This window comes from Lacerta agilis, chromosome 2, assembly GCF_009819535.1.
Source record: "Lacerta agilis isolate rLacAgi1 chromosome 2, rLacAgi1.pri, whole genome shotgun sequence".
Lineage (NCBI taxonomy): Eukaryota > Metazoa > Chordata > Lepidosauria > Squamata > Lacertidae > Lacerta > Lacerta agilis.
Window position 1 is genome coordinate 73,914,277 of NC_046313.1, and position 24,635 is coordinate 73,938,911.

The 24,635-nt window shown below is 40.7% G+C and overlaps 1 protein-coding gene and 1 long non-coding RNA gene across 2 annotated transcripts in view; one reads left to right on the forward strand and one right to left on the reverse strand.

Moving 5' to 3' along the window:
• SLC6A1 (solute carrier family 6 member 1) overlaps positions 1-24,635 on the forward strand; it is a 72,538-nt gene that overhangs the window by 15,439 nt on the left and 32,464 nt on the right. The gene's annotated exons all lie outside the window — the stretch shown is intronic.
• LOC117041724 lies at positions 15,503-22,234 on the reverse strand. The gene is made up of 3 exons (XR_004426002.1): positions 22,183-22,234; positions 21,730-21,865; positions 15,503-15,583 (listed from the first exon to the last, which is right to left on the reverse strand). It is a non-coding gene; the product is annotated as an uncharacterized LOC117041724 (long non-coding RNA).

Below are 24,635 nucleotides of genomic sequence, written 5' to 3' on the forward strand. Positions count from 1 at the left end.
GCCTGATGTGGCACCTCCTCTTTTGCCCGGACGTGCTGCCCCATCTTACCCGTTCCCCTTGGCCACCACAGAGACTCACAGGTTCCCGCCAAACCCATGCATTCAAATAGACCAATCCGTGGCAGCTCCCCCCCCCGAGGGGGGGCTGACGGAATTCAAATCTGGATATCATTGCTGACATCCAAATCCAGCATTTCATCCACTGTATAATTTGCTTGTTGGAAATTTCTATAGGTACCAAGACAACAGAATTATGAGACTGTATTGCTACAAGTGACATGTAGGTGATGTGACAGACTGAAGTTGGCATGTGCATACTCTATACCCCATTCAGATGCCTGGATTATATTCATACCTGAGGTATCTCAAGGAAAAATAATATGCATATGTTTGAAACAAGTCAACTGAGTCTCTGAGGCTGCACACCTTAAGAGTTGGTGATAATGTGAGAGCTGAATTGGTGATTACCTAGTTCTTAGTTCACACTCTTACAGCCACAATGCTTTCATTCTGATGGTACGCTCTGATGGAGCACCTTTCCTTTTTAGAGCAACGTTACAGTCCCTTCTCTGTAATCACTTCAGCCACTCTTCACTACGGTGTATGGGAGCCGAATTACTCCCATTCAAAATGACCAATGCAGCTGCCTTTCTGTACGCACCAGTAGTTCCCTCCTGCTGTTATTATTTCCATGTGGTTGATTTGCTGATTATATTGTCCATTTCCCCCTCAAGACTATATCATCATCATCATTATCCTCTTCCTCCTCATTATATGCATGCACTCTTCCTCTGTGTATCGAGATTACTGCATTGCATGGGGTTGGACTAGATGACCCTAAGGATACATTCCAACTCTACAATTCTATGATGGTGGCAATGGCACTCAGACTAAACTCTGCCTGGAATATCTTTATCTATCACCCCATGAAACATATATGACTGATTTGGCACTACAGAAAGGATGACGTGCACCCACCAGTTAAGGCCTCATGATTTTTATGCAAACTGATTTGTATATGTATATATTATTTAAAAGTAGCCACACTCCTTAGTTTGTGGCACATTTCCCATGCTTCCTTGGTGCTGCCCACATCTTCCATTCCTTCTCTAGAAGGAGAGATGTAGGAATTGCAGTGGTTTGGACTACGGTAGAGAATATGACTCTTCCTATCATTCCCAGATGAATAGCAAAGTTTCATAATATGCTTGGTAACAGATTAAAAGCAACTGAGCATCACCTTTGGATCCTGACCAAGTTAGTTGAACTTAATTCCCATTAAAATCAAGTAATTGCTAAGTTGTCTAATGATTGCAGTGGGAACAGAGTTCAACTAAATTTATATTCAACCCACTGGATTTATATATGGTTGCTGGCTGCAGGTGTCAATTTTTTGGGGTTTAGCCACTGCACATGTTACTTGATTCTCAAACATTTGGTGAAGGATGAGCAAAAAAAGGCAATCTGTCAATCAGCAGGTGTATCTGCTTAGCTTCAAAATGTTGATAAATAGCAATGCCTCGCATGCTTTTCAAGTTCAATTTTCAGATATATTTTATGCCACTTTTTAACTCTCAAATTAAGAAGAATTGGAAACAGCAACATGGAAAAATGGGCTGAGAATAAAACTTCACTGAGGGAGCGTCACAGTCTTACAATGCGCTTGTTTATCCCCATTCTGTTCTGGGGTCCATGGTTTCCCAGGGCAGCCACTGGTTGAGCAGGAAGTAGGAAGTAGGCCACTGTCCAGTTCACAGCATGCTTGACAATGCATTGCAAACCATGACGAGGAGGATAAAAGAAACACTAGCTGTTGCCAGTTCTCCAGAGGAGACAACTGCTTACTATTTTGAAGGTCTCTAACATACTTCTGGCATTTCAGAACCTGTGTTCCATGTCAAAATCTAGAATGGAATTCATATTATCCTATAAAGTATCAATCCAGCATTGGTTTGTGTTTGTCTTGTTTGTGAGATATTTCCTGCTGAAGATGAACACTTATGAAAGGAAAGATTTAGAAATGCTTGTTCGTAACATTGTTATCTTCAGTGATTACCTGCAGGTTTCTTTTACTCTAGTCATCAGCTGTGGGTAATTTGGAATGCCATTTTCATATTCCCATTGAGTTCTGTTTTTCTTCAGCTTATTATCCTTCTTAAATCATCTTGTTGCAATTCAGAAAAGCATCTGGTTAATTTAATGGCAATCCATAACTCCCTTATATTATAACTTCCTTTTGGCTGCCCTGTCTCTTGATACCATTTTTATTTAATTGATTGATTGATTGATTGATTGATTGCATTCTTGGAGAGGAGTGTGTGTTTCATTCTGGCTGATTAAAGATAATTGGGGGAAAGAGTTGTAAGGTCTCCTTTCATTCAGAAACAAACTCATTTTCCATTTTAAAAAATCTTACTGAAGGAGCTGTTCTTTGAGCCTGTGTGGTGCTGTATTACTTTTATGAGAATTTTCGTTTTCTTCAAACTGCTATGGTGAATGGGACCAGTGAATTTTTATCTTTTTTATTGTGGAATTTACAACCCTAAAATTAGGAGTGTTAAGCACCCAGCTAGGCATGCTCATCCCTTTTATGCCCTCACACAGGGTCCAGTTTTAACAGCCTGACAACTAAGCATATGATCTGGATATGTCCTAATTTTAACAGACAGTGCTACCACGCCAATTCAAGTCCTTAATGTGGATCATGGTATAATGCAATTTACAGAAAAATTGTGCCAGAATATAAGTGCTTAGGACTGAATGTGCCACTAGTGCCTTAACCATAACCTGGCCTTCAATTTTCTGAAATTATGCTTCCACTGTGAAAGAAGCTTCTGTTTTTCTTCCTCATTCTTAGGGCATTTTAGAATTTCTTTATAATTTCAGTGGGTTTGGAACTTACTTTCATCATGATGAGATGGCTGAGGGTGGTGTGTATGTTTTGCTTTCCATTAAAAAATTCTCCAGTACTGGGTTGCCTTCCTAGCTACCCATGCTTCCTCATCTGAAGAAGCCCCATGGGAGGAGTAATGGCATGATGTCGTCTCCTGGGCTTTAGCTGAAGCAGTGGGCACCCTGGGAGGCTGCAGAATACACACCAGAGGTATGGTTTGTACAATGAAAGAAAGGACACAGGCTGCCATTTATTTTAGCATGCCCTCTTTAGTATTCCACAGTACTGTCTGACTCCATTAGTAACTTGGAGAACTACAAGGACAGAACCACTAGATAAAGACAGCAGCGGTTTCAGCCTGCCATGACCTTGGGTGAGCTGGGAGGAGAGAAAGTTTCTTGTGCAATTGGCTGGCTGGCATTATCAGCCCCAGCCAGCCGCGGGGAGTGATGGGGCTTCCCTACCTTAAACAGGCCAGTTACAGGCCAGACTGCAGGATGGGAATTTGGAGACAGACCTGGGTAAACCTGTCTTCTCAGGTCCACCTCCAAAATTTAAAAGCAGGCTGTTCCACCTTCCTGCATTCCATCCACCAACCTGGTAGATATTTGGCCCTGTCTGAAGGTAAGCAAGCAGTGCATCCATATGACCCTGCTGTGGAGTGAATCCGTCCCTGTATTTGGGGCCAGGGAAGAATTTTCTTTGAAGACCAATTGGGCCGGTCTGGGTTTTTTTGCCTACCTTGCAGCAATTGTGACATCTTTTTGTCACAAAAAGGCATTGGGCTGGATCCTTTTTCTAATTAGGGTGTGGAGGGCAGGAAGGAACCTTATTTCCCCTCTCCTGTGGATGAAAGTATCAGGGTACCCTGGTAAGGGGGTCCCAAGGGGAAGGATTCTGTCCACATGGCCAGATGGTGACTAATGGGCCATAGAACTCCCAAACTTGTCCTGGAGGGATCGTCCATATCTGATGTGTGTCAAACGGGAAGCCCAGCTGGCTGGTTCAGAGCAATAAACTGGGAGGAAAAAATCCCTAAGGGCTAGCAACCTGAACCCTATCAAACACAAATCCTCCTGATGGGATTTGGGTCATCTTTAAAATTTAATAGAGCTTTATCAGCTCCCAGTGAAAGCTTTGAAATGGTGCTGCCTAGCTCTGCCTCATCAAGATCCTAGTTCAAGTTTCCACACGTTGCCCAGTATGGGCTGGGGGAATCTGTGAAATTTAAAGGGGCTTGCATGCTGTTGTTGGGGGGGGGGGGTTGGCATTCCACTTAACCCCCCACTTAACTTCAGCACCAAGCAGCTTCCTTGGCTCTTTACCTTAGAGAGAGAAACTCTTTTTCTCCTTCCTCCATAAGAAGATACACCTCCCATGAAAGAGAAAATATGAAAGAGAAGGAGAGAACTTTCTGACCTTCTGTGCCATTTTTTCAAGTATCACCCTCAAGAAGAGAAGGCATTTTATTTTTGAAAACCTTCATGCTGTGTGTGTTGCAGAGAGCAGTCTCTTCCTTTTCTCTTCATCTACCACTCCCCACGAGTGAGGCATCATCTTGTGAATGGAGGAAGAAAAAATAAACACTTCTTAGCTCACCTGAAATGAGCTGGGGAGGAAATTTAGAGGTTTTCTTTTTCAAATTTGTAGCCTTTCATCCTCAAAATAAAATAAAAAAACTAGGCTGATGATTGGGGAGGGGGGCAAAAAGGCTGCCACTTATCTAAAATAGGCAATTAATAATTTTATTTTTGTTACTTTTTTGTTTTCTAGGTATTTTGAGCTCCCTTATTTATTTATTTTACAAATTGTTTACCAGTATGATACAGAACGTATTTATATTTGGCTAAACTACAAAGGGTTCAAATGCAAGGGACAAATTAAGGAAATCAGCAAAAACAAGGTTTATAATTATAAAATGGGGTACCTTGGAATACAAAACATAAATATAAGATGCATTTCTAAAACAATCTGTATCCCATGGTAGTAGGGCATATAATTTCTTGAGTTATCATTCTCACAAAATGATTAAAACCTAACACAGTAAATCACAATTTCAGGAAAAGAAAACTATTCAGTAGAAAAGCATGTTAATTTATAGTGGGGCAGCTGAAGGTATTCTTGGATGACGTAGACTATCTGAACCCATTCTAATCCGAGTTTAGGCGTGGCTGCCAAAGTATATTATTGGCCTTGGTTGTCCTGATGGGTGGCCTTTACTGAGAGTAGGACAAGTGTGACCTTGCTCCTGCTTCTTATCTCTCAGCTGCTTTTGACCATGGTTTCCTCCTACTCTATGGGATGGGAATTGGGGGCCCTGTGCTAATGCAGTTTCAGTCCTATCTACATGGCCAAATTGAGAGAGTAGCATTTGGAGAGTGCTTGTTGCCCCCCCCCCTGACAGTTATACTATGGGGTGCCTCAGTGGACTTGTTGTATCCTCAGTGCTGTTTAATATCTATAAGAAGCTGCTGGGACCAGTCATTAGGCAATTTGAGGCAAAGCACCATGGGTATTACAGCACTCAGCTCTATTACTGCATAGCATCTGCATCTGGGGAGGGCCTCCAAGCCCTGGACTGTTGTCAGGATGAAGAGGCGGGAGGGATGAGGGAAAATAGGCTGAGCTTGAATCCAAGGAAGTCAGAGGAGTTGTGGGTGAGTAGTTCCCATTTCCGAGAAATTGGACAGGATGAAGTCTGGACAGGATGTGGTTTGGGGGTGCTTCAGGATCCAAGTTTGTCACTGAAAGGAAAGCATAAGCACAGCAGTGCAGGCATTAGTGACTTACAAGATTGTATTACCGCGATGTGCTCTATGTGGGGCTTCCCTTGCACTTTGTCTGGAAACCGCAGTTAGTGCAGAAATTTTCAGCATGGTTGTTGACAGGAGTAAGATCCTGTCAGCACATAACATCGCTGTTTAAAGGTCTGCACTGGCTACCAATTCTACATAAAGCCTTTAGCATCTTGGGGCCAGTTTACTTGCAGGATTGCCTTAGCCCATATATGCCCACTCATCCACTTTGATTTATGGAACTTACACTTTTGCATTCTGCATTTGTAAGGATCCAGTATTTTAGTGGGGCAGCTCCTACACTCTGGAACTCCAGGTTTCACCGTATTCTTTTTCATATCTGCTAACACTTTTGTTTGTTTGTTTGTTTGTTTGTTTAGGCAAGCCTACCCAGGCATATATGTTTGATGTGTATTTTAATCTGTCATTTTAGCATACAATGCATCCATTTAATAGCTGGTTTTATTCATTTTGATTTTTAAACATTTTATATTCTTTCTAATCCACTTAGATGTTTTATTTGCAGGTAAGGCGCATACAAATTTTGTTAAATAAATGCTAGTTCAAAACCCAAATTTCAGCTTAAAGAGGAAAATGTTCACATGTCTTCTAAGGGCAGAGAGTCAAGCCTCAGCTGCAAGAAAATTCCAAATGGTAGAAGCCCTGATGGAAAAGGCATTCTCCTATGCTCCATCAAGCTTACATCATGGAAACATGAAATTCAAAGCTGAACCTCCTTGATTATCTAAAAAGGGATCTGAAGTGTGTTTCTAAAGGATACACCAGGCTGGTGTAAGGCTTTGTAGGTAACAATCAGCATAAAACAAACACATGTGATAATTAATGTCACATACTGGTATTTATGGGCTCTGTGCTTGTATTAGTATTTAGCCCTAGCTGTAACTTTTGGAGACTTGTCAAGGGCAGCCTACAATACACTCTGAGCAAGGCAATTGTAATTAAAGACATCACAGCCCTAAGAATACAACAGCTAAGCTAGGCTGAAGCCAGGAGCACCCTCGGGTTAATAGTAATAATAATAATAATTTATTTATGCCCTGACCACCATCTGGCTGGCTTTCCCAACCACTCTGGGTGGCTCCCAACAGAATATTTAAAAGGCAATAAAATATCAAACATTTAAAACTTCCCTAAACAGGGCTGCTTTCAGATGTCTTCCAAAAGTTGGGTAGTTGTTTATTTCCTTGACATCTGACGGAAGGGCGTTTCCAAGGGTAGGCGCCACTACCAAGAAGGCCCTCTGCCTGGTTCCCTGTAACCTCACTTCTCGCAGTGAGGGATCTGCCAGAAGGCCCTCAGCACTGGACCTCAGTGTCCGGGCTGAACGATGATGGTGGAGACGCTCCTTCAGGTATACTGGGCCGAGGCCATTTAGGGGTTTAAGGGTCAGCACAAACACTTTGAATTGTGCTCGGAAACGTACTGGCAGCCAATGTAGGTCTTTCAGGATTGGTGTTATGTGGTCTCGGTGGCCTGTGCAAACCTGTGCCTTCTGGGAGAGTGTGATCCTGTGAAGAACATGCAAGATCATCAAACGACTCACCGTCACCACTCCTATCTTATATGGACAGTTCATTTTCTCTTATTGGTCTAATAGCACCAATAGACTCCAGCCGAAGGTTGGAAGGTTATTTTATGCATATAATGTTTTGACTTCAGAATGACCAAGACAGACATGTTTTTAAAAGCATCTTAAAGTTCTACCAGCTAAAGTCTTTAAATAATAACCAGTTCCTAATAGTCCATTCTCTCTGTGTCATGCCCTAAAATGCCTGTTTCCATTGCACTCTGACATTCCCAGGATTCCACCACATTCTAGAACCAGACCAAGAAACTGAGCCCTGAGTGCAGGTAGAGCAGCCAAAACAAAACAAAACAACCCAAAACAAACTATTCATATTCATATGTGTTGCTTCATTAAGTGGGTTCTTTATCTTGCTACGTCCTGATATGGATCCAGAAAATGGATCCCACCAGTTTCTACACTCTTTTTAATCTTTGCATTTTTTTAAAAAATTGGTTGGTTAAGAGAAACAAAGTGATTTTTACTGTACGAAATGTTTCTTTGTATACAGATTGTCATTTCAGGGAATAATGCACATTGTAACGGAATTGGTTACTCACACAACCCATATTGTTCTCTGCAGCTTAAAACTCTGCTGATAATTATATAACCAGCTGAGTCCCCTATGGGAGTCTGTAAGTAGTAGGTAATCAATCTTTTCTTCTATTAGGTGCTTATTTATGCAAACACTGTTTTACAGACAATATCCTGTGTTTCCTAGTTATTTTGCACGTGGTTGCTTATCGATGAAATATAATCAAGCTGATAAAATAATCTCCAAGGCTTAATAGACAAGATACAACAATTAAGTGCTCAGCAAGAGAAGTAAATTCACTAACTGGTGCCTAAGGCCTTTAGGTGTGTACGATTGTAATTCTATAATATTGATTATTACAGTCATACCTCGTGTTACGTTTGCTTCACGTTGCGTCTTTTCAGGTTACGAACCTGGCAAACCATGTTGCATGCGCAGAAGCGATCTGCGTGCTTTGCACACGCACAGTAGCAGCTCTCTACTTACGGACTTTTCGGGGTGCGAATGGCACCCCAAAATGGATCACGTTCGTAAGTAGAGGTACCACTGTATAATGCATTTAATAATTATATCCAACCCTTCCGTGAATGATGCCCAAGGCGGCTCACAACAACAATACAATTAAAATAATTAAAACAGAAAAACATCAACTTTAAAACTATAAAAACGAATAAATAAGTGGGGGTTAAAACATGATAAAAGGGCAGTCAAAGTATTGTTCTGTATAAACAGTAGATATAACATAGAGCCAGTGTGGTGGGGTGACTTGAGTGTTGGGCTAGGGCCTGGGAGACCATGGTTCAAAGCCCCACTCATCCATGAAGCTCACTGGGTGGCCAGTCACTCACTCTCAGCCTAAGCTACCTCACAGGGTTGTTGTGAGGATGAAATGGGGAGGAGGAGGAGAACTATCTATGCCAATGAATGAATGAATCTTTATTTGCATCAGCCATCAGCCATAGCAATGAAACAAAAAAAAAATACAATATACAAAGAACAGGAATAAAAAGTCAATTATACAAAGTACATTTTGGGGTTTTGAATCAATAGTCAAATGGTGGAACTTATTCTGATTGCCCCAGCTAAAAACCTTGCAACCTTTGCTGTCACCTGCTCATCTTGATCTGCCAAGAGAAAGGACACTGTGGCAGTGGTTGGGTGACCCGGAATGGACAATAAAAGGAGGGGTGATAATCTCATTCCTCAAGTCTTTATAAAGAGTGTAAGCCAAGTGGCCATCTATGCCACTTTGACTTCTTAGGATGAAAGGTGGGATATAAATGTGTAAAGAGGATGGAGTAAATGGGGCAGCTGGCTTTTGGGATATCCCATGTTTTAGGCTTCTCCATGCCCATTTCTGTACCGCATAAAGGTTTTGAACAGGCAGGATGTTGCCGGTAGAGTAACATTAACACATGCTGCTATCCTCCTGCTGGGTTGGACTTGCTGTGTCACATCCACACCACAAATTTAAAGCTATTTTAAAGCACATGACTTCTCTCCCCCCAAATTCCTGAGAACTGTCATTTGTTAAGGGTGCTGGGAATTAAAGCTCTGCGGTGGGTAAACTACAGTTCCCAGGGTTCTTTGGGGGAAGTCATGCACTTTAAATGTATGTTGTGATTTGCACCAAGTCCTCTTTGATTATTTGGCTGCACAGAGCCTCATTTACATCAAATCATAAGCTTTTTACTACTTTAGTTGTTACATTTATATCCTGCTTTTTCCAGAAGGAGCCTCCGAGCAGCGTTTTTAGCTTTAAGACAGCCACGTGTAAGAACCGAGAAAGAGTGCTTTCACAAAGCCACCTAAGTCAGTTTAACATCTACTGTCAATGTAACAATGATATACTTGCGTTAATTTAGGAAATACAAGAGGTTGCTGGGGAAGGGATCTGATCTATCTAGGAGCATGTTGGGAAGCATTAAAATTTTAAATCAGAAAGTGCCGCAGATCCATAAATGTTACTCACATGTGGGGGAAATCTGATGATGTAGCCCTTTTTGCTTCCAAACTGAATTAAGTATTTGAAATTTGGTTAGAGAATAAATCACTGAATCGTCCACTTTGAATATCTGGTACAGGGATTTGCTGTACAGTACAAAGGTTAAACCAGATGTCCCATCTCAGACAAGGTCTCTGAGTTCAGGATAACAATTTTATCTCTATCTAGCAAAACACAGAATGTTTACTTCTTGCTTCATAGCTTAAAAGCAATCTCTTTTTTTTAATCCCAATCAATTTCATATTCAGCTAGCAATGTATCTTATTAAATTGTTTCCTTTAATAATACTTAACTGACTATTCAATAAAATTACATCTCTTTCTATAACAGATAAACAAATTTGATCCAGTCTACTGTTGAGATGACTGCTCCTCACCAGAGGATTTTCTTTTGAAACCTTTCTACAGTTTGGCACCAGGTGTAAACATTTTTCACAATTCTATAATGGAGTTCACACCTTACTTCATCCTTTAAGTTTTATATCATTCCTTGGATCACGCTCCATCCATGATGATCAGATCCAGTCAACCAAGCAAATACTGCTTCACAAATCTATTCAGATAAATAAGTTACTAAAGAATAAGTAAATTAATTAAATTAATTAAGTTAGGGAAGATAAAGCAGTTTGTGGCTACCTCTTCTGGGCTGTTGACATTGACTGGTTCTATATTTTCACCTCCTTTGTAAGCTGGTATCCCTGAATTTAAACCCTATATCCTCATCCTGTGGTGGTCGGTTTTGCCGTCTCCTGTGCTTCATGGCTCAATTTCATTTCATGCCCAGGGTCTCTTAAGGATCATTACCTTCTGCTATTGTTGAAAGGGCTTGTTTCATGTCCAACCACCAGGCCCACTGGCAGCAGGTTCCCCCAACACTACCTCCTTGCTGCTCCTGCTAATCTTCCCTCCAGCCATGATACCACAACACTATACCTCTCCTCTCCTTTTTGCATATGAGGGGGCTGCTTTTCACCTGTCTATCCACCAATAACAGACCTCTATAAAGGGGAAGTACCGGAGAATAAAAGAAGAGCTGGGATTTCAGTAATTTATCATGGGGAGGGTAAACTGAAAGATTGTTGGGGTGGAGGCTTAGTGGTGGCCATGGCAGTTTCAGTCCTTTATCTTAAAACACAGTTGTGTTGGGATTTAGAGCTCCTCTTGACAGCCACTGGCTTACAGCTACATTTTCCTCTTACACAATGCCACATACATAGGTTTTTTTGTACAGCATTTTTGGAAGGGGTAAGGGCAGCCACCACAGTCTTTTTGTGGTAGGTGGCATTTTCTCCCAAAACGCCTCCAATATTGCTACATCCAGGGCATTCATGGGAAAGAAAATGTCAGAAGCCAAATAGAGATTGGCAAGAAGAGTTCTGCTACTCCCTCCAGCAGCAGAGCTTCTTCTTCTTCTTCTTCTTCTTATTATTATTATTATTATTATTATTATTATTATTATTTAAAAAAGTAAAAGTGAAAGAATGTGCATCTTTTTGCAGTTGTTACCAAATATGGTGTGCCTGTACATACATACTTGCAAACCTGAATCTTCTTACACATGTGCTCATGGACCTGTTATTATGGGGATCTTTACTAGGCTCAAGTGTAAATCACAGAGGTTGTTGCAGTTGACCTGATTACTTTAAATTGCCCATGCTGTCTTGCCTATTGGGGGGGGGGGTGGAATGAGCAAGGACCAGAAAAATTACTGTAGTTTAAACAATATTGAAACAACACCTACGGCTGTTCAGGTCTCAGTCCTTTCTATGAATGCCCCAGCTGTGTGATGTGGAACAAGCGAAAGGGGCTTCTCAGTAGTGGCCTCAGCTTGCTTGGCTCCCGTATCAATGTCAGTTCAGCATCAGACAAGCACCTTTTTAATTTCCCAGTTTTTCAAATTATAGAGTGATTCTAAAATTTGCTGTAGTATATTGGGTTTTACTGGTCTGCTCTCTCTTACATTAGTTTTGTCCTACACATATACTTCTTGCTTTTAGGGATACATTTTGATCACTTGTGTGTTTTTCTTTAATTTGTTGACTTACATTGTTGCTGTAATTTTTGCTCTAGGGAACTTGTTCTTAGGCGGACATAAATGAATAAATAATTTTTGCAGTAAACTATAAATGGCTGAAAGCAGGACATAAAACAAGGCGAGTAGTTTCAGTAAAGGTAAAGGGACCCCTGACCATTAGGTCCAGTCATGGATGACTCGGGGGTTGCGGTGCTCATCTCATGTTACTGGCCGAGGGAGCCGGCGTACAACTTGTGGGTCATGTGGCCAGCATGACTAAGCCACTTCTGGTGAACCAGAACAGCGCATGGAAACGCCATTTACCTTCCCACCAGAGTGGTACCTATTTATCTACTTGCACTTTGATGTGCTTTCAAACTGCTAGGTTGGCAGGAGCAGGGACCGAGCAATGGGAGCTCACCCCGTCGCAGGGATTCGAACCACTCTGATTGGCAAGCTCTAGGCTCTGTGGTTTAACCCACAGTGCCACCCGTGTCCCTTTTTGTAGTTTCAGTAGTTCAGTCCTAAAAGCAACACAATATTGCATTGGTTGTCAAGATATTGGCTGTCATTCTATTTATAAGGAGGAAAGCAAGGGACTTACTTAGTCCTTCTCATATGGCCCCGGATAGTTCTCTGAATGGAGAGGTGTAGAAAGTGGAGTCCCCTAAGGGGCCTGTGTTTTTTTAACTTGTTTATAAACACTCCAGAGTTAGGGATGAGCAGTGAAGTGGCCAAATTTGCTGGTGATATTAAATTGCTCAGGGACATTAAAACACACAGATATTGTGAAGGACTTGAAAAGGACCTCTTCAGATTCAGTTGAATGAGCAATAAAATGCCAAATTCAGTTGAAACATAAAGTGATGCATGCCGTGCAAAAATAATCTGAATTACACATTTACAATCATGGGGTCTAAACTAGCTGTGACTAAGCACGGATGAAATATTGGGGTCATAGTGGTTAGCTTGATGAAGATGTTGTCCCTGTGTGCAGCAGCTGTGAAAAAGACAGATTCCATGCTAGAAATCATTAGCAAAGGAGTTGAAAATAAAACTGCTGATATCATAATGTTGTTATGCAAATCCATGGTACAGCCACATTTGGAATACTGTGTACAGTTTTAGTTGTCTCCCCTCAAAAAAAAGGTTATTGTAGGGTTGGAAAGGGTTCAGAAAAGGCAGCCAAAGGGATAAGGGGATGTGGAAACTCCCCTGTGAGGAAAGGTTACAGCATTTGGGAGTTTTTAGTTAGAGAAAAAGCGAGAGGAGACATGACAGAAGTTCATAGCATAGAGAAGGTATATAACACCCTTCCCCCCCCCCCACATAACACTAGAACTTGTGGACATTTAGTGAAGCTGAATGTAGAAATATTCAGGACAGACAAAAGGAAGCAATTCTTCATGCTCCGCATAGTTAAACTATGGAACTCACTGCCACAGGATGCACTGATGGACACCAACTTAGATGGTGTTAAAAGAGGATTAGACAAATTCATGGAGGATAATGCTATCTATCTCTGTTATACATGATGGCTATGCTCTGCCTTCACAATCACAGGCAGTTGCCAGACACTGCAGTGCTGTTGTGTCCAGGCCCTGCTTATGGGTGTCCCACAGGCAGCAGCTTGGCCACTGTTAGAACAGGATGTTGTTGGACTAGATGGGCCACTGGCCTGATCCAGCAGGCTCTTCTCAAATTCTTAGAACCGTTTAGCTTTGCTAAAACGTTTGTTACCATCTGAAATAAATTTGTGCATGCTGATGTTGCCTTAATATTATTGGGTGCTAATGTGTTAATATACAGGTGCCATAACGCATTGGGTCTTTACTGCTGTAGTGAAAATGGATTTGACTACTTATCTGGCTGCAGTGCACCTACTGCTAAAGGAAGCTACGTCCGCTTATTCTTAGTGACATGTATGCAGGGCCAGGCAATTTAAAGAAAATAACCTCTTATTAGCCAAAGAGGAACTGTCTTCAAGCTACAATAAAGCTTTTTCTTTTAAAAGCAAACCAATAGCAGTTTGTCTTTAAAAAGTGAGCTGTAACTCTAGGGTAATCACAGGTTTGAAAGCCTGAAGAAGAATGCAATTCATACAGAAATCTGAAAGGTAATTATATGGTTGTAGGCAATGGATGGATACAACAAACCAACTCCACTTCACTAAGTCCTGGAGGAGGTCATTCTACTCCAACCAAAAAAAAAGAGAGAGAGTGGGTGGACCCAGAATGGCTTTTACTGCCCATTTCAGACATGCCCACAGAAACTTAACATGGCTGAGCATCTCTGTACACCACAAAGCCATTAAGTTTAAAAAGTGGTTAAAATATTGGCCCCTTTCGGTATAGAGGAAGGCCATGAGGATGTGATATGGGGACCTACTCCCACATCCCGATAATCTGGGATACAAGAAGGGCATGCTATTCTTACAGTGGGTTTTTTATCTACTAACAGGATAATAAATGTAAATCAAATCCCAAGTCAGTGGCACTTACACTGGTGCATCAGCCACTGGATCATCCTGAGAGTTCTCTGCCTATTCCTGTTGCCTCATTAAACTTGTGGTGGCACAGCTAGTACCCCTCAAACACTGGGCTTCTCCCTTTCTCACAAAGATTGCGTGTTCAGCACAACTCAGCCGGTGGCTTAAACTGATCCATTTAAGTGCCTTTCCACATTTGCCATTTATGGTGGAGAGAAGGTTTGGCATGGTGCCACACAGCATCGTCATTATTCAGCTAGTATTCCAGAATAATATACTTGAAAAACCACATTTTCATCTACTGTACTGCAAAATATTCACTTTTGTAAAATACCTGAAATGGATCCTCAGCATCTTAATTTGTGTGATATGTGCACCATCCAAGTTTCTGAGCGGAAGGGTTGGAGGGTAGTGGGTGAGGTTTAGGAGAAGTCTCTTTTATGCCACTTCCCTCTGACTGCCCACGACAGCAATCATTAGCTGCAGACAAAATTTCATTGCAATAACCAGGTTTTCCATAGCTCAGGCAGACACATAGTTCCTCTTCTAATTTCCTACATACCCACAACATCAACATTTCAGAATATTAGGCTTTAAATAGAAGAAAAGCTGCAAAAGGGCTATCCCTGTGCACATGCTAATAACTGACAATTACTTCATGGAGGAGCACAAGTATCCGTAAGGGGTACGACTACAGCCACATAACCTTTCTTAATTTGGGCATAAACCATCATTAGTGTGGAAAGGAAATTGTACACCTGTGATGTTAAGCATCCTTAAACTATTGTTCTCAAGAATTTTTTGGGGGCGCCTTGACTGTGGAAAAAAAATGTATGCTATGGGTGTGATCTATGATACTTAGCCAAGCAAGATACAGTGTGTGTGTGTGTGTGTGTGTGTAGGCAATTGGCTCCAAGGCGGCAGTGGGCAACTGTGGCTTTGGCCTAATTTCATGCTGTTGGCTGGGTACCTGGAGGGAAAGAAGGGTGGAAGAAGACAAATGAAGAAGGGCCAAAACAGATGGAACATAGGAGGGAGGAGGTGGGAAGCCCTCTGCAAGTCATCAGTTCAGACCTACGGCAAGAGTGATATGTCCCTCCTACAACAGAAAGGAAAGACAGACAGAACCAGAAAGAAAGGACCAAACATTTAGCTCTGGCCCCACCTACCACAAGCTATAGTCCAGCCCCAGCTACTGCAGCTACACACCTCCTGCTGGATTACACCTCCGTAGGATGCAGCTCTCTACAGAGAAAGAGAGTTCTTCACCTATGCATTAAAGAGAAGGAAGCCATGACAAGTCAGAGAAGACTAGAAGAGAATGGGAAAGCAAGTCGCAACTAGGATAGATAACAACAATGGGGAGTTCCTCACCATACATTTAAAGCACATTCAATGTACACTTAGAGCACATGACTCTCCCCCTCCCCACCAAGCTAGTTTCCCCCTCTACAAAGCTACAATTCCCATCACCTGTAGCAAGTTACCTTTGTATTCCTCTGTTTTTGAAGACCCCCCCCCCTCCATTTATTTTTGGATTTTTGCAAATGTCGGGATTTCTCCAAACCCACTGATACATGCCTCTTGTGCATGGATGGTGCCATTTTGTGTATGAGCAAAGATGCCTAAAGACTGAAAATAGAAGGAAATGTGTAAATCCTTGAGTTCCATCTGTAGAAGACCTTTCACGTAACCCTGAAACGTCATTTGTAGAGGTCCAGAGGGTGGCAACACAAGAGCAGGCCTTTTCTGCAGTGGCTCCCCGCTTGTGGAATGCTCTACCCAGGGAGGCTTGCCTGGCACCATCATTATATTTGTTTAGACTCCAGGCAAAAGCTTTCCTCTGTAGCCAGGCCTTTGGCCTTTTAACTATCTGGGGCCTTTTAGAAGTGGGTGGGATGTTTTTAATGCATTTTCTCTTTCCTCTTGGTTTTAATATATCTATGAGGTATGGTGTGTGTGTGGTGTGTGTTTTTTGTTTGTTTGTTTAGTCTGTTTATTTGTTTGGTTGTTTGTAAGTTGCTTTGGGTTGCCCTGGGCAAAATAAAACAACTAACAAATTTAGTAAATAACAATACATATTGTAAACATCTACCATGAAAGTTATTTAGCTGTCATAACAGGGAAAGCGAAGCTAAAGGTATTTGATAGACAGCATACATGCTACAATTCACCTTAAAACATGAAATATTTTTATTTATTAAATGTGTTAGTCACTTTTTATCTATAATCTATGTTTAAAAACATAGACATAAATTCATTGTGCTATAGAGAGAGAAAAATCCTTTAGACATTATCATTTCATGAACCAAAGTGTTATGGGCAAAAGTCCAAAGCTGGATGACAAAGAGGTTCATATTTTTAAAAAAATAAAAATACTGAAAGCATTTATAAAACAAAAATATCAACAACAGCAACGGTAAACCACTTTCATAATTCAACAGATTTAAACTCTGATAGGTTAATAACCTATTAATGCTTACCTCCTAACGTTTTCACCTCCCAACATAACCATGAAAGACACTCACCCAGCTTTCTTAAAAATCTTCAGTGATTGAGGTTCCAAAATTTTCTCTGGTTTTACATTCAGAAGATTAAGCTGCGTGCTAAAGAAGCTTACCTTTGGTGGGAGAAAGTACATCTAAAATTAGTCCACCTCAGGCTATTGAGCTCCAGTGAATGTTTTTATAAGTGGAAAAAAAATCACAAAATCCATGACCAGCCACAGCAGCATTTCCTCCCCCCCCCCCCTTTTAAAGGCCCAAACTTTTAATGTATGGCAGTTTTGTAGGATCAGGATAGAGAGCATTGATTGATTGATTGTTCCCAGATTTGGGAAGACATGGGGGAAATAGCGACCTTTCTGGTTTGGTTATCAATGCAGTATTTCCCACCCAAACGCATGACAAACAAAACACACACACTAAAAGTAAACATCAAAAAATCCTACAAGTATATATATATATATATATATATATGAGAAAATGTGTTTTTCAGTGGCTACATACTTGCTATTTTACAGTCCAACCCATGCTTTTACCATAAATCTGGATATTTTTTCATATAGGTTAGAAATTAGGAGCTAAATAACTCAGGGCAAGATCTTAGCTGTAGAGACGATTACCATGGACTCCACCCACATCTTGGCAATGGATGCCAAGGATGCTATCTATCAATCTCTTCTGACCCAGTATCTCCTGAATTAGTCCTCACGCCAACTACAATAAGCTTGCTCTGTCACCAAGGACTTTTCAGTGGAGTCTCCCACCAAGAACCCAGATGAATCCAGGCAAGTAGACAAAGCATCAAAGCCCAGCCAGCTCTTGCATCGTGGCCTTGCATCTTTCGTCGGCATCTTGATTTAAATGTTAAGGCTCTGGTCAAAATGTTTAGCAGGTTGGTCCAGTCAAAGTTTCCATATAATTTGAGAATCTTCCATATTTCAGATTTCTGTCTCATTTTTAAAGAAAGTGTGTTCAGTTACTTTGCTGTTCAGAGGTTCCTTGTTTTAGATTTTTTTTTATTAGACACTAAAAGGTTTTAAGGTTTTAAGTTCTCTAATGATCCTATACCGATTTATGTCTTTATGGAATAAACATAGAAGCAAACACTGTGCTTATGGTTTATATGTTGCTAACTCTACACTGTCCTTCAATTTCTTCATGACATCCCATTTGCTTTATTTTGGACCGTTCCTTTAAGGTGGAATGCAAGGAATGGTATCCCTAATTGCCATTTAATCAGGGAGTCTAATTAAGTCTTAGCACAAAACATTTCCATGGGAAAGCATCTACATATGGTTAATTGCAGCTGGAATAGCAATTATAGGCAGTCATGTTGCCCCTCATTGCACAAACATGAATAGTTCATAAAAAAATAGGAATGCTGGAAAAAGAGAGCTTAGTTTTCTCAAAGCTCAGAAAATTCTGAGAAATTATCCTTAATATGAACATAACATCACTATGTGACTTTCCTGGCTAATGATTAATTGCAAATAGTTTATGAAATTATTTTTAACAAATCTGCTTTTTCACTAGATTTTGTTTTTGATATTTTAATATGCTAGATTGATATACGGTGTGATCAATTGACAAATACTGCTTGTCTTTCAGTAGGATCAGTGTGTAACTATTGAGGGAATATGATTATATTATACTGGAAATTTGGATAAATATTGCATGATAAGGCACAAACCACAAAGGGCTTTTCCCATGCTAATGTGCAAAAAAAAATTATATCCTAGGTTTAGGAATGGAGGAAGAATAAATTTTAAACAGATTTATACCCTGAATTTGGCAGTTCTAACCCAATTGACCCTGGCCTGCATCTGACCACGTCTTGTCTCAAGTATGACTAAGCCACTCATACATTGCTGAGTCCTCTTTTTTAAAATGTTGAACTAATTATACACAAGTTTATATACAAAACAGATGTGTACATTTATTATATAATATAAAAGAATCAAGATGAGTATTTTATGCAGTTCTATGCATTGGTGCAGGTATCTGTTTATGTGTTGATTACTTTGAGAAACCTGGAGTATAATATAAGTATAATGCATATAATATACAAGAAGAGTTTGTACTTTTAAAGGAACTGGTAAGAAATGACGGAATGGGGGGGGGGGGGAATCTGTCCAAGTAAGCTCAGTGCCAAGATATTCAGAAAATCCCTATCTAGAATCACAGAATTCCAGGGTGGGAAGTATATTGAAACATATTTTACTATGTTTTATATATGCTGCGAGCTGCCCAGAGTGGCTGGCGAAACCCAGTCAGATGGGTGGAGTATAAATATTATTAATTAATTAATCCCAACCCACAAGCCTGGAATGACCATCATCCAATCTTCCCCACTTCTAATAGATTATATATTTGTATTGCACCACAAAGAGAGAACATGAGGCATGAGGAGAAGCATTGCATAGACCAAAAATTGGGAGGTGCAAACCAAAGCAGTAATACTTTTAAGATAAAGAACAAAGTTTAATTAGGACTGGAATAATCAAAGCAACTGGTCATTTAGTTATATGCTGGGGTATATGTTTCCCATTGCAGTTCTGATTTCCAAGTTGGAATTAAATGCATTTATTCACAGGCTAATTTATTATGCTAATTAGTTAATTCATAATTACTGCACCATAACAACCAAAGGCAACTGTCCTCCTCCAGAGAAAGTGCAAAATAATCCCTTTTTGAAAAATGCATTCAGTAATTTTCCGTGTGAATTTCTAGAGTGTCGGGAAAGGGCACCGATGAAAAAGAGTAAAAGGGATTAGAAAAAATATTATGCAAGTCCATTCTACCAAAGCTGGCCAAGTAATGTTCAGAAACACTGTGGAAGACTCCAAAAAGAGGGCAGAGTTGGAGAGTCTAGTAAAAATTCCTCTGATTTAATTGTCATCTTCAAAGAAAAAGTATCCGCTCTCTATCCCAGTGTTCATTAATTCAGTGGGGCATACTCCCATTGAAGTGGGTATAGGATTGCTGCATATTTCTGGCCTGTCTCTGTATCCCATGTGTTAATTGAAAAATCCTTCCTAATGCCATGTTAAACTCTAGGCTATTGTTGTTGTTTTAAATGTATCTTTAAATTCATATTTTACCCCCAAAATACATATTCAGTGTGTATTTTATATCAACATAAACATCTCTAAACATATTTTACCCTAAAATTGTGAAAGCTTTTGCACGTTCTTGTACTGTTTTTGAGCCAAGAACTTTATTGCAAAATTCGGAGAAGTGCAAAATCCTAAGGAAAATTACATGTTAATTAGGGCAGTGAATTAGTTCAGGAGGTGTGAATTAGGTTAAACCACTTAAAGTGAGATTCTTTTCCATGTCTACTAACAGCACTGTCTTAGACACATTTGTTCACAATGGGATTTATTCCAAGGTAAACTGTGGATAGGATTATACCCTAAACTCATGTATATTAAAGAAAGAAAGGGCATTTGGAGAACACAATCCAGATGAAGTTAAATGCTTTTAAACCAGGGCAGTCCAACTTTTCATACCAAATGGGCTGCAAGAGCACACAGAACCCAAGGGCTGCACACAACTTGTTGCACGGGAGGCAGAGCGAGGGTAAAATTTGACACACACACACACACAAGCCCTTCGTGCTGCCTTCCCAAAGCTGGCTAAGCTTTGAGTAGGAGCTGCAAACCTCTGGCAGAGTCCTAGAGCCTTCCTATCTCCTTTCCAAAGCTGGGAAAGTGCTAACTAGACTTAGGGAAGGAGACAGGAGGCCTTTAGGACCTTGTCAGAACCCTCATACCTCCTTCCCAAAGCCCAGCACCTTGCTTACCAGCGCAAGGGCTGCAAGGAGCATCAAATGTTGCCAAGTGCCACCAAAACAGGCCTTGAGGGCCACATGTCACCATTGGACCATGTACTGGACCACCCTGCTTTTGAACCCATTGGTTCCAATGTAAGACATGCAATTATATGCTTAATGCTTCCGTAGAAATCAGTGGGGCTTACAGTATTTTAAATCTGGACTGGCGTTCAAGTATTTCTATTATGTACGGAGAACCGACAACAAATAAACTCTGCCCTCTGCCTGTTGTTTGTTTTCACTAAAATTGAGAGTAGGAAAACATCATATAGACTGGTTTTGAACCAATATAAGGGCTGTGCAGCAGTCCAACCATAGGAATGCAGAATCCACTGCATACAAAGGAGAAGAATGATAACACCTTAGGGCTCACTTGCGAATCTCCAAATAAAATTCAGTGCAAGACATGATCCCAAGGAGAATGCACTGAAATTATCTGTTAAGGTGTGTCAACCTCAGCTGTTCCTTTTTGGAAGGGAAATGTGAATAGTTAATTGCAGAAAGTATCAGCTTCTTGCTAGCATTAGCTACACCACCAAAGCTTTTATTTTTAAGTTTTACTGAAATAATCAGAATTGTTCTAAACATACTGCAAACAGCTTCCCTTCTAGTTAGTGGCCTGTGGAGCTTGTGTTTTCTGTAGCAACTGCTCTTGCTATCAAATGGTGGAATACAGCCTTACCTCTAGTATTGCCATTTTCATTTTAACAAGGTTATTTTGAAGAAAGGTGTTTCAGAACTGCCATATTCAGTAATACATGTTTTATTTAATATACCCTTTTATTACAGCAGCTTCATGTGGCAGCTGAAAGCGCTATGAAAAAAGGACGTAGTGTTGAAATAAATGGAGAAAAAAGGAACGTGTGTTGCTTTGTCAATATATTAATGAAATTCAATCAGCATGCAAAGCAAAAGAAGGCCAGTTTTCACCTATTGACCTCTTGCAAAATATATAAAAACTTATCTTGAGCTCCTACTTTTTGAAGTGAGATGAAAGGCACTGCTTCAGTTTATCTCTTACCTTCAGAGCAAGCTTACTGATTGTTTGTCCTTATCACTTCAAGCCAGAAACTTACCAAGATTGCTAGACACTTCAGCAGCACACAGTTTTAAATTCCCAATTTGGCAGGAGGTGGAGATTTCTTGTTTCCATTTAAACTGCTTTCATTTCAAAATGAAATCCCATTTAAACCCAAAGGTTTGGATTGAAGCCTAAGGATCAAAAGAAAAGGGGAGGAAAAAAAGAAATTTGGGTTTAACTTGAATTGGTAGCTGAAAAAGGTAACAGTCACATTCAGTTGCTTTTCAGCTCCAATTTCTTGCACTCAGGCCAAACAAAATCACCCTCCCTCCCCTGTGTTTATAATAGGACTGTCATATGTTTTTAATTTATTGTCGTAGCCTTGAGCCATCATAAAAGATTATACAAAACATATAAACAGAACACTCCCCTCCAGCAAATTGGATCGCATTAGTTAGTCCAATGTATCAAATAACAATCACAATCATGATGAAATTGCTGGTCTTACCTTAGCAGCTAGAAAATGGATATCACATATAAGTATATTGTTATGAGTTCAGGCATGCCAAACCCCTCTCAATTCCTGAATCCAGTAAGCGTTAGGATTTAATCAAGACTTGGGGTGTTAAACTGAGTGCTAGATACATCTAATCTCTGGAGCCAGCAAGTGTTAAAAGCTAACCAACTCACGTTAATCTACTGGCAAAGTGTAAGGAGTAAGGAGCACAAAGGAAGGGGCTCTGTGGGAGATGCAAATGAGGTGGCTCCGTCCTCCCTCCCTCTACTTGCAGCTAGTGAGAAGGACAAAAAGAGTTTATAGTTGAAAGTGTGTGTAGTGTGACCTAGAAGGGGGGAAAGAAGCAAACTGGAGAAAATGTCAGAGAACAATATTTGAGTATGTGGTGCAGTGAGTCAGTGTGTCTGGCTGTTAACCGGTAGGTTGGTGGTTCAAACCTGCCCAGGGATAGCTGTGGGCAGGATTCCTGCATTGCAGGGCATTGGATTAGATGACCCTCAGGGTGCCTTCCAACACTACAATTCTATGATTCTGTGATTCTGTGAGGTCTATCTGAATCCAAGGCTGCAGCTATGGGAGAACCCATTAACACCTTTTTGGGGTGTTAATGCTGTGAACCCCTCCAGCATAGGCTCCAGTTGCCTGGGATAGCTCAGTTATTTGAACATAAGACTCTTAATCTCAAAGTTGTGGGTTTGAGCCCCATGTTGGGCAAATGACTCCTGCATTGCAGAGGGTTGGACTTGATGACTTACGTGATCCCTTCCAGCTCTACAATTCTATATATGTAAATAAACCGTATATCATAAAGATACTACGTTCCCTACTCTGCCTCATTTCCAAAAGGAAACACGAACCTTGGGTAAGTGCCTGGAACTTCTGGAATCCCACACTACTCAGAGATTGGGGTGACATGCAACAATATAGTATTTGCAGAGAGGTGAAACAGAGAAGGATAAAACAAAACAGAAAAAAATGGGACATGTGACTGACATTCTCCATCAGAAATGTCTCACACCCACTCAAAATCTCCAAAAGAAACTTTTGCCAAATATTTTCAAATTTATCTGGAGTCACCCTTTTTAGATAGCTCTTATGAGTTATGAGGGTCAAGAGGTCATGAGACCATGATTGTGTGTGTGTGTGTGTGTGTGTGTGTATGTCTGTCCTTTTTATGGCTTTCCTATACACACACACACGTGTGTGTGTGTGTGTGTGTGTGTGTGTATGTGTGTGTGTGTGTGTGTGTGTGTGTGTATATGCCAAACCCTATCTCCAGAATGATAGTAATATGTTACATCCCCAAAGCATATGCCCTCTCCTGTAGCACTGGATCTCCAGCAATTGTGGCAAGAGGCCTTGAGTACACAAGCATGCTGGTGTCCAATGCATTTGAAATATTTGTTTGAATAACTCAAGTCTGAGACCTAGAGGAAACCTTCCCTGCTGACAATGCAGCCTTCCATTTAAATGGCTGCATAAGTGAAGGGAGCTCTTCATTCTCTTGCTACCTAGGATGATCTAATGTCTGCATCACACAAGCACTAGCAAACATATATGGTTTTCTAAGGATCTCAATGGTTCAGTGAAACTGGGGGGGGGGGGGCACACCAGAGGCAGCTGCTATTTCCAAGCATCCATGCCAAATTAAGTCATGCTGCTTTTGCACCATTGCATATATTGCCTCATTGTCTCATTCTGTAATTCAGCAAAGAGCTTAAAGGGCAAGACTTCTACTCTTCTGTCCTGGAGCAGAGACATATTTGCTGAAATGGCATTAGTCTCCTCTGACTAATCATAAACGCTCCTATATCTGGTTAACAAGGGCCCAATTGCATGTTATGTCAGACACAACTATTAAAAACCATGTTTAAGCTCGTCACTTTTATTGGGAAAAGAAGTCAGCTATGCATCTGGATCACACTCCCAGTCCCAACTGGTGGGCTCACACCCATTTTCCTCCCCAAAACTATGGCTCTTATTTTACCCTGAAGGGTGCTGTTCAAAATAAAACTGGCCAACTTAATAATGCCTTTTTTAAAAAAGGATGGTTAATTTAGCATGTAGTTTGGCCCCTAGTGCAAGTTTTCCCTTAAAGTATGAACAGAAAGTTTCTGTTCTCAACCTTCCAGATCAGACTGGAGCATATTATGCCAGTGTGAGAAGCGAGCTACATTCTTCCAAGGTTTAGCTTTTTTCAGGCCTCGGAGTCTGAACTTAGATTTCAGCATTGGCAGTGCTGCTCCAAAAGCAGTTCTCAAAACTAAGGTGTCACCCTTCTAGTGGCTATAAATGGAGCGCAGCATCACAGTGCAGACAGGATAGCATGACTTCCCCAAATAGCAACTGCTAGCAGCAATGCTAGCTATGCTACAGTCTCCTCACTGTCAGAAGCAAAACATTTTGGTCTCCTTCATATCTCTTCAGTAATTACAACTTACTGG